At 40.2% G+C, this 8,936-nt stretch overlaps 1 long non-coding RNA gene across 1 annotated transcript; it reads left to right on the top strand.

The window, feature by feature from the left end:
* Positions 1-733: 733 nt before the first annotated feature.
* Positions 734-1,702, top strand: LOC138358634 (uncharacterized). The gene is made up of 2 exons (XR_011225501.1): positions 734-1,009; positions 1,595-1,702. It is a non-coding gene; the product is annotated as an uncharacterized lncRNA (long non-coding RNA).
* Positions 1,703-8,936: the final 7,234 nt, after the last annotated feature.

Below are 8,936 nucleotides of genomic sequence, written 5' to 3'. Positions count from 1 at the left end.
ATAACCTTTAAACACTCATTCTATTAACTAATGTTCATTTTGTAACCTTTGAATATCTAATAAAGCACAACAAGACACAAAAGGAAGGGGGTGGTAGGAGAAAAGCACACAGGAACTGTATTGGAGGGGACCTAAACATTCCCTCTAATGCGTTATGTGTGATTTCCTCCGAGGCTAAGGGTCCCCTTCTTCCAGCCAGAGGTGGTACTCCCTTCTCTCCCTCTCTCTGCTCAGGTAGGGACCCTGAGCCTCGAAGAAGAGGATATATAGCACCCTGGGGAGCCATGTGTAGGTTCCCACGTGCGCTTGCACATACTGTCTTATCCTACTCCCATATATACTTGTAATTTAATATTTTATTTAAACGTGATTACACAAAATGCCACCCATCCTATACAGAAAAGTTATTCTGTTATTGAAGACGATGAGTCACAATAACGTGGCTGAAATATGTTGACCAAACCACACACTAGAAAGTGAAGGGACGACGACGTTCCGGTCCGTCCTGGACCATTCTCAAGTCGATTTTGTATTAAAATCGACTTGAGAATGGTCTAGGACGGACCGAAACGTCGTCGTCCCTTCACTTCCTAGTGTGTGATTTGGTCAACATTCTGTTATAGTCCTTTTTATAAATATTTATGAAGGTAAAGACGTACTATACTGTCACAGGCATTCAATTAATTCGTAAAAGCAATGTTTGGTAGCATTAAGTACCTTTTGCCAAATTAACCATCTCGTCAACTATCGTTCCTTTTGTTTACATGGGAGGGACGTCGGTTGAAATCCGTCAGTGCCGCGTCAGACGCCACAGTGTACACACCTTCGTCGTCCAGTACCGGGGAGACGTAAATATTTACAGTGAGGAAGTGTACACATTTCTCTTCTAACATTAGAATCGTAACGGTGAAGGAACACGTGGACTCTGCCCAAGTCGTTTATAATTTGACTTTTCGTGGTCTACAAGCTGTCTTGACGCCTGAGTGGATCAGCTAAATACCAGTTGAAGGTGCGGGGTCGTTGGGTAAATTAATTAACTTGTATCGCCTATTAGTTGTTCATTTTGTTTCTTGGTCGCATAGTCTATTAAATATTTCAAAGGAAATTCCAAGGCTTTTAACTAAAATTTAACTTTGTCTTTTCCCAGCTGCGAGGCGGTATTATCACAAGTTATTGGTAGGTGTAAAGACTAGTTAAGCATATTATAACGTAGCTATCGGTAAGGTAATTTTATATATATAATATATATGTGAATTATATAATATATATAATTTATATATATATATGCAATTGACGATCACAAAACACTGATCTTTTTATGCGGAAAATCCACAAATCTGAAATGAGGTGAACGTTTCGGCTTGTTCAAGCCTTTGTCAACACCAGACTGACTAGAGAAGGGAGAAGGGGGAGGATATATATATTTTTGCTGGCCAACCGGTTTCAATTGAATAAATTGGTTTTCTCTAAATAGATTCTATAATTACATTATGCTTTCACCTATTGCTGTTATTTTATACTTTGACATTCGTGGACGCTCTGATCCTTAAATAACAATGAAGTCGTTTACTAACTTGCCTTCTTTCCCTTGCAGGCAGACGAGGTGGTTAAGCTGAAGACAACACCCGGAATATCTGCAAGAAAAAACTCCAGCTGTAATTATTGTTTACAAATATTTCAATAAAACAAATCGCCTGAATAATTATTTTGTCTGTTCAATATGAACAAGAACACGTAGCGCCTTGCGTCCTCCTGTTCAGATAATGTTTTGTAACTGTGGGACATCGTAAGTGTTGACGTAATGAACATAGTTCCCTTCCCTACAATCGGGAGAAAGCGATGATTGATGGAAGATTAAGCCACCCAAAAGGTGGCACGGGCATGAATAGCCCGTAAGTGGTGGCCCTTTTGAGCCATTACCAGTATCAATAGCTGATACTGGAGATCTGTGGAGGTGCGACTGCACCCTGCGTGACGGGAGATGTCTCCCGTAAAGAGGAGAAAGCGCCGTGCTATTGTGACTATAGCACTGGGGACAGGATAAAGATTTGGGATAAGAATCTAAGCATAATCCAAATCTTGTATATTCTAAGCCTAACATTGCACTTTAATATATACTATATTAAGCCTCGGCGTGTATTAGGCTTACGATGGTGAGGTTAAGATAAGGTTTATTACACGCTTAAATACAGGACTGTTACAGATCCAAATCGATGTAGTACTCTTGCTACTTGGAGAGTAAGAGTACTATGTACTCTTAATTGTCCATTACATAAAAATAATTACAAAAAGGGGTCCACACGGTAATTTTTGTAACTAGCTAAACGGGAGGATGGACTTAAATAGCTAAAAAAAAGGTAAAGTAGTTGCATACAAGGTACAAAGTTATTTAATTCAGGCGGTTCAGTTCATACAGCTCCTTAAATGGCTGGCCAGAACGCTGAATACATTGTGCGTTTTCCTCTGTATTACCACGCTAAGGTGCTGGAAAAGTCAACTGACGGCTCTTTCAGATTTTTTTTCTTGTTTCGGTTGGCTTAGAACCCATTCCTTAAAAAAAAAAAAAAAAAAAAAAAAAAAATGGTGGCACTTTCCCCCAGGAACAAAGTGTCTCTGAAGCAATGGGGACTAAACTGTAGTATTGATGCACTATACTACTCGGGTGTGTAGTGTTGAAGTCAGTGTAGGTGTTGGACACGGATGATTCGCTCGTGTATGAGGTTCTCAATTCGGTAGTTGGTCGTGGTATCAACCACACTAACTTCTTGCTGTTCTTCCAGGGGTTTCCCTATGACCCCATCAGGGCGTCCAATAAGAACATCGGTGTTATGCGACATTAGGTAACGAGGCTCTCTCTCTCTGCTGGACATCCATCTGTGGTAAGGCTCCATCCCCCTGACAGAGCAGGTCATGCTGGTCGTGCCTGTCGCCCACCACCTTCCTGCAAGCACGCCTCTATCTGGTATGGCTTGTGGGCTGCAAGGCAGAACTACTGCAGTTAGTGCCTGTAGTGATACAATTGGTGATATTAGTGTACCAATTGGTGATATTGGGATTATTAATAGGAAGTCGCCCATATGGGATGGGGGCAGCTACTGCTGTGAGGCCAGAGATGTTGCAGCTACTATGCACACTGCAGCTGCTCTGTCTGCAATGGGGCCATCCCAGCTGGATTGCTTGTGGGCTTTTTTTTTAGTGCTGGGTCTGCGAGACCCACTTACTGACGGTATATAAAAGTTGGGATCGTGTATCGGCAATTTCTTAGAAATTCCGTCAGATGGTATGGAAGACAGGAAGGATGGTATAGCGATTAGTGATGTATATCTTTGTGCATGTGCTCGCCTGGTAGAGCTTGCAGGGTCCAGCATCTGCTCTTATGCCCCGCCTTTTGACATATATTAGTTCAATGCAGTGAGTCGTTTTCGTTCGTTTCATTTATCGGCTTTATATTTAAAGCTGTGTACCGAATTGGCTTAAAGTTCCTCATCTAGTCCGTTCCACGTATTTACGTCACTTATGACAAACTTCTTCCTGACATCTCTGTGAGTCGTCTGTTTCGTTTCCAATTATGTTTGCACGTTCTACTCTTCTTTAATTCGAATATTGCTTTTATATCTTATATCAACCCCTCTTAGTATCTCGTACGTCGTTATCATATCTGTTCTATTCCTTCTTTCCTCCATTGTATAGTAGTCCAATTTCCTCGGTCTTTCTTCATAGCTCAGTCCCCTTAGCTCGGCAACGAGCCTTGTGTGTTTATAAATAATTGTGTACAATTTATCTACTGATCATTCTAGGGACAGCCGCCAGTTACACAGACAAGCATCAATGGGCTCACTCATCATGGGCTCGATACTCATCATGATGCTCTACTCATCAAGGCCGCTATACTGGGCCCAATATTCTTCAATATGTCTAGATGTTTATTTTGGAGTCCGTTCTGTCTTAGTGTTGTGCTGCCTGACTGCCTGTTTGGCTGACTGGCTGGCTGGCTGACTGACTGGCTGGCTGACTGGCTGACTGGCTGACTGACTGGCTGGCTGGCAAGAGCCAGCTGACTTGTCGGAAAAGTTTGTCTTCGATACAAAATTCGGGAACTTTGCTGGACTAAATTGGTCCAATGATCTCCCGCTGTGCTCCCTCGTCGCTCTTCATTCTGTGTTTTAACGTAGCTTCCTCGCTGACCTTCCATGCTGACGTCTGCTGAACGTTTCTCTCTGTCTCTGTCTTTCTCTTCTCTCGCTCTCTGTCTCCCTCTCTCTCTCTCTCTGCCTCTGTCTCCCCCTCTCTCTCTCTCTGCTTTCTCTCTCTGCTCTCTCTCTGCTCTCTCTCTCTGCGCTCTCTCTCTCTCTCTCTCTCTCTCTCTCTCTCTCTCTCTCTCTCTCTCTCTCTCTCTCTCTCTCTCTCTCTCCGCTCTTCTATATTCCACCTCCTCCTCATTTCTAATTCCACTCAATCTTTCATCACCAATATCGATCTAAGTGCCCCACAATCCTGTCAAATTCACCCCTTCTTTACCCAGGTCCCCTTGATGAGTAAGTCTTGTTAGACTAGGTCCTCTGATGAGTAGGTCTTTACTCAGGTCCTCTGATGAGTAAAACATCACTCATAAGCTTATTTAAAATACTGTAACGAAAGCTCATTCTTAACACACATGGTCGTAAATCCTTAATAAATGTGTATTGACCCATGTGTGAGGCAGCTCCTATTGACCCAATGTGTGGCAGCTCCTATTGACCCAATGTGTGGCAGCTCCTATTGACCCAATGTGTGGCAGCTCCTATTGACCCATGTGAGGACGTTCCTATTGACCCAATGTGTGGCAGCTCCTATTGACCCATGTGAGGACCTTCCTATTGACCCAATGTGTGGCAGCTCCTACTGACCCATGTGAGAGGCAGCTCCTATTGGCCCATGTGTGGCAGCTCCTATTGACCCATGTGAGGACATTCCTATTGACCCATGTGTGGCAGCTCCTATTGTGACAAGTGTGTCAAGAGGCAGCAGCTGTGTGTAGAGTGACACTCTTTATCTGGCCGGATGTAGCAGATAGTCTGAGGTTGGCTAATAACTGAACACTTAACATATCTCACTTTACTACTTTTCTTTCTCACAATTCTCCTTTATTTTATCTTCCCTACCTATTACCTATCTTCCTTAACCTACCCCCCCCAGCATGCCCTATGTTGCATGCCCCTACAACATTCCCTATATCCCCCTATCACGCTCCCTCCCCCCCCCAACCCCCCTGCCATCTTCTTGAGGTTATCTTGAGATGATTTCGGGGCTTTTTTAGTGTCCCCGCGGCCCGGTCCTCGACCAGGCCTCCACCCCCAGGAAGCAGCCCGTGACAGCTGACTAACACCCAGGTACCTATTTTACTGCTAGGTAACAGGGGCATAGGGTGAAAGAAACTCTGCCCATTGTTTCTCGCCGGCGCCTGGGATTGAACCCAGGACCACAGGATCACAAGTCCAGCGTGCTGTCCGCTCGGTCGACCGGCTCCCATTCACCCATTTCCACCATTCATTAAGGGACGAATTACCCATTACAACAGAGCCATTGTCTCTAAAATGAAACATGCGAATTATCGGGAAATGTTGCAATTATTTGCAAATATTTTCGCAATAGCACAAATAATAACAATACAAAGGTGAAATGTTTATTTCCAAATGTTCACACATTTTTAATTACACTACCACCTGATACACGTGCGTGTGTGTGTGTGTGTGTGTGTGTGTGTGTGTGTGTGTGTGTGTGTGTGTGTGTGTGTGTGTGTGTGGGTGTGTGTGGGTGTGGGTGTGTGTGTGTGGGTGTGGGTGTGGGTGTGTGTGTGTGTGTGTGTGTGTGTGTGTGGGTGTGGGTGTGGGTGTGTGTGGGTGTGTGTGTGTGTGTGTGTGTGTGTGTGTGTGTGTGTGTGTGTGTGTGTGTGTGTGTGTGTGTGTGTGTGTGTGTGTGTGTGTGTGTGTCGGTCCAAACTCCCAATAACGGCCCGTATTTATACACGATAATACAATAACAGTTGTATTTCTACACATTGTAATAGCAGGGCGTGTTTATACAAGATAATACATTTGCAAGGGGTGCTTATGCGTAATACAATAGTAGGTTGTATTCCTATACAATACAATAGAGGTCGTATATATACACAATACATAGCAGATTGTATTTAAACATAATTCAATAGCAGGTTGTATTAATATAAAAGTTATATAGATCGTATTTTTATATTAAGTGATATAGGTCACATTTATGCATAAAAATACAATAGCCAGTTGTATTTACGCATAAAAATACAATAGCCAGTTGTATTTACGCATAAAAATACAATTGCCAGTTGTATTTACGCATAAAAATACAATAGCCAGTTGTATTTACGCATAAAAATACAATAGCCAGTTGTATTTACGCATAAAAATACAATAGCCAGTTGTATTTACGCATAAAAATACAATAGCCAGTTGTATTTACGCATAAAAATACAATAGCCAGTTGTATTTACGCATAAAAATACAATAGCCAGTTGTATTTACGCATAAAAATACAATAGCCAGTTGTATTTACGCATAAAAATACAATAGCCAGTTGTATTTACGCATAAAAATACAATAGCCAGTTGTATTTACGCATAAAAATACAATAGCCAGTTGTATTTACGCATAAAAATACAATTGCGAATTGTATTTATACACACTGCAATAGGACGTCGTGTTTATACATAATACAAATTAAATAATTTTTATAAATAATAATACAATACTGTATTGTGTATAATAATACTGTATTGTATATAAATAGATAATATTTATACACACTACAGTGGCAGGGAGTATCTAGATATAATAATACACTAACGGAGAATTTATACATAACACAACAGCAGGATGTATTTATAAATACAATGGCAGATTGCATTATAAAAAAATACAATACACAGTTTCCTCAACTTAAAAAAATATATTTATATAAGTGATAAAATACTGAAAATCAAGTTATTGAAAATAATAACAAAATATATTAACACCAATATATAAAGTCCAATATATTAAGACCAATATATAAAGTCCAATATATTAGTTCAATATATATAAAGTCCAATATATTAAGACCAATATATAAAGTTCAATATATTAAGACCAATATATAAAGTCCAATATATAAAGTTCAATATATAAAGTTCAATATACATAAAGTCCAATATATTAAGACCAATATATAAAGTCCAATATAATAAGACCAATATATAAAGTCCAATATATTAAGTCCAATATCCATAAATATTAAGTCCAATGTCCATAAATATTAAGTCCCATATCCATGAATATTAAGACCAATTTTCCGGAAGATCAAGACCAAATTTCTCTAAGCTATTGAGAATTTCTTTGAACAATTCCTTTGATAAAAGACATCAAAACCACTCAATTAAAAAATTCTTAAATACGCTACCAGCAATTTGCTTTTAATAACAGGAGGACACCAGACCTCTTAACACACATGAATGCAAAACGAATCAATAATCTCGAATTCGGAAAGGAGACATTTGATTGGGTGCTATCGAATGCCTCATTCCTCATTGGTCCGCTACGTTTAGAGTCTCGGGGATCCTTGAGATTGAAAGTTCGGTCTCTTTTTTTTTGTTCTCTTAAGGAGTTGAATGTTCTCAAAAGTTGTCTTCGGTAATTATTTGTACAGTGAATGTGTTGTGGAAGAAACGGTACAGGGTAGTGTACTTCTAAGTAGCCTACCCTAGGGTAGTGTACCCTAGGGTAGTGTACCCTAGGGTAGTGTACCCTAGGGTAGTGTACCCTAGGGTAGTGTACCCTAGGGTAGTGTACCCTAGGGTAGTGTACCCTAGGGTAGTGTACCCTAGGGTAGTGTACCCTAGGGTAGTGTACCCTAGGGTAGTGTACCCTTAGGGTAGGATGATCGGACAGCTATTTCATGGAAGGCGTCCAGCTTCGCATGAGACATGAAATTAGCCATAAATCACATTAATTAAACCTTCAAACCCATTATATCTTGGTAAGCGATGGTAGCGGGTTACGGCTACTCAAGAAAAACAATATATATATATATATATATATATATATATATATATATATATATATATATATATATATATATATATATATATATATATATATATAAATATATATGTGTATATCACGAAAATAAACACGTGATTAAGAATGTGACAATGTCAGACCACGGAGGAAAAATGAAACAGGAAATTTCCTTAAGTACTTTCGTATATTAAATACATCTTCAGAAGGTGACCTTCTGAAGATGTATTTAATATACGAAAGTACTTAAGGAAATTTCCTGTTTCATTTTTCCTCCGTGGTCTGACAGTCATATATATATATATATATATATATATTTTTTTTTTTTTTAAATTAAAAAAATATAGGAAGGGAGTACCACCTCTAGCTGGAAGAAGGGGGACCCATAGCCTCGGAGGAAACCACGCATAACGCATTAGAGGGAATGTTTAGATCCCCTCCAATACAGTTTCTGTGTGCTTTTCTCCTACCACCCCCTTCCTTGAATATTTTTTGTGCTTTATTATGCATTTGATGGTTCCAAGATATACATGGGTTGATACAAAAATAATAATGCAAAAAGGTGCTTAAAGGTTATGGATCTCTTGAAGAACACAACAATGGGAAACATTGATGAATGTCACAGACGGGTTCGATCATTGTTGCAAGTCAAACACTTCTTCGAATTCCTCTGAAGTTGGACTAGTGCCCAAGACGCAACAGGCATTTCCCCTCTGAATCGCAACACTGAGGCGCTGGAACAAGAAACTTTTTGCTCTCTGGTCTTTTGTAGCGCTGATCAATTTGTCCCCCAACTCCTTCAGGAACTTCAATGCACATTTTCCCCACGAACCGAGGGTCTCCGAGCCGATCGGAACAAAGCTGTAGCAGTGT

The sequence above is a fragment of the Procambarus clarkii genome, chromosome 85, assembly GCF_040958095.1.
Source record: "Procambarus clarkii isolate CNS0578487 chromosome 85, FALCON_Pclarkii_2.0, whole genome shotgun sequence".
Classification (NCBI taxonomy): Eukaryota; Metazoa; Arthropoda; class Malacostraca; order Decapoda; family Cambaridae; genus Procambarus; species Procambarus clarkii.
This window is presented reverse-complemented; position numbering and strand designations above follow the sequence as displayed.